The sequence below is a fragment of the Echinops telfairi genome, unplaced genomic scaffold (assembly GCF_000313985.2).
Source record: "Echinops telfairi isolate 266 unplaced genomic scaffold, ASM31398v2 ScPeMD7_7469;HRSCAF=8507_0, whole genome shotgun sequence".
NCBI lineage: Eukaryota > Metazoa > Chordata > Mammalia > Afrosoricida > Tenrecidae > Echinops > Echinops telfairi.
Genome location: NW_022111372.1, coordinates 36,184,069 through 36,186,048, shown reverse-complemented (window position 1 = coordinate 36,186,048; position 1,980 = coordinate 36,184,069).

Genomic DNA, 1,980 nt, shown 5'->3' with positions numbered 1-1,980 from the left:
AACATTGGAGCGTAGCCCCGTGGCACTCCCGAAGCCTGGAGCCTGCGACCCGTGGGCAGCCTGCCTCCCACTGCCCCCTGGACAGATTCCCAATAGCGACCGCCTTTGGCGCTGGAGCGGCTCATCTCCCAACGAAGACAGATGCTCATAGATTTCCCATAGCGACCCTTTTGGCCACCTCCCCCCCTTTGGACAGTCACCCCAAAGCACTGGGCTGAGATAGGGGGCCTCTGAGCAGCCGCCGGGGTCGTTGCCCCCCAAACGACGGCCGGAAAACTAACCCCCCTACGCCACCCCCCACCCAGTCTCCTTTCCTGGCTGTCAGCCTCGCTCCATTCGAATAGGAAATGGAAAAGTTCCTACCCATTCACCACGTTCCCCCGCCCCACGCCCCCAATCTTTCTGTACATTCAAGGGAGCGACAGCCAGCTGCACTGGGAGCTGAAATGGCAGTTTTATGTCTGTCCTTAATGTAGCCCAGCCACAAAGTAGCTGTCCGCTCCAGCTCCTAGCCCGCCCCTTCCCTTCCTCTTTGTCGATTGCTGCTGCAGGGAGTGTGGGAAAGGCAGGCGCGAAAGGAGTGACTTCAGACCGTTTCCAACCTGTAGATCACTGTGGGAGCGCCTTCGTGGGCCCCCATTCCCAGGGGGTGCCGGTTGGGGGCGGCGGGGCACTAGTAAATGCGTGTGGTGCGCTCAGGGCCGGCCGCCTTGGAGTGGAGGGCGCAGGTGGCCGGGAGAGTGCTCCCTTGGTCTAGTCCTAAATGCGCTCCAACCACCACTTTCCATCTGTTGGGTGTCAGCATTCTGCTTCCTGAGAGTACCGGTGCACGCAGGCTCCTCCCTCACCTGGGCTCCTCACCTGGGGCCCGTGGACTGACCCCCAGGCTAATGGTCTTTGCTCTCACCTTCCCTGCCCACGCCAGTCGCCGCCTGGTGGACAGTCATTGCATTTACAGACTCCTCCCCCGCACCTCTGGCGAGGGCAGGAGCCCTGACAAATGGGAACTTCAGGATAGGGTCAGGCGCCTGCTTCCCCCGACCATCCCACGCTGCTCTGGTGGCTACGAAACAAAGAGCCCACCCCCGGAGCTCTTTGGAAGAAAGATCAGGCGATCCGCTTCCGGAAGATCCCAGCCGATGGGGCATAGTTCCTCTCTGAGACACACAGGATGATCTTGGGGGGGTGGGGGTGGGGGGCGAGGGGAGGGCATGTTTCCAGCCAGGGGCAGGTACCACAAGGGAATTCTTTACAAATGATGGAGGTTTGAACAGAGCAGGCTGGAGGGTTTTGAAATAGGGCAATCACAGTTGGGGCTGAACCATTGGCCACCTGAGTCATAATTAGGATCATGTGTTCCCAGAAAAATGCAATCAAGCACTGTTTAAAAAAGAATTTTATTGGGAACTCTTACAGCTAACATAACATTCCATAGTTCAATCACATTAAAGCACTATTTACGATGGTTGGGTTTTCTTGTCAAAGGTCCCGAGCTCTCTGGCAGGCCCAGTGACCGGGCTGGTGGTATGGCCTATGCTGCCAGCATGGGGTCCTCACAGCCTGGTAGATGGCTCATTGGCCCTATGTTCCACTCATCTTGCTTAGCCCTCTCAAACAATTTCCTCCTAAATCAAAACCCAAACAAAACGACCAATTACAAAAAACCCTGTTGCTATTGAATTGATTGAGTCACCGTGACAACAAACACCGTCTTGGACAAAATGTAACGGCCCCATAAGGTTTCCACGGGGTCACATCGTTCTCCCACAGGGTGATTGATGGGTTTGTCAGTGCCTAGCCACTGCGCACTGCCAGGCCTCCCACTGCCTGCCAGATCCCCAGGGAGGTAAGGGCCCACGTATGCCTAGTGCAGGAGCGGCAGACAGAGAGGAAGTTCCTACACTCTGACTAGTATCCCTCTTCAGGCCCAGCTGCCTCCATCTCTTGAAGAAAATCCCTCCTATAATTATTTTTGTGTAT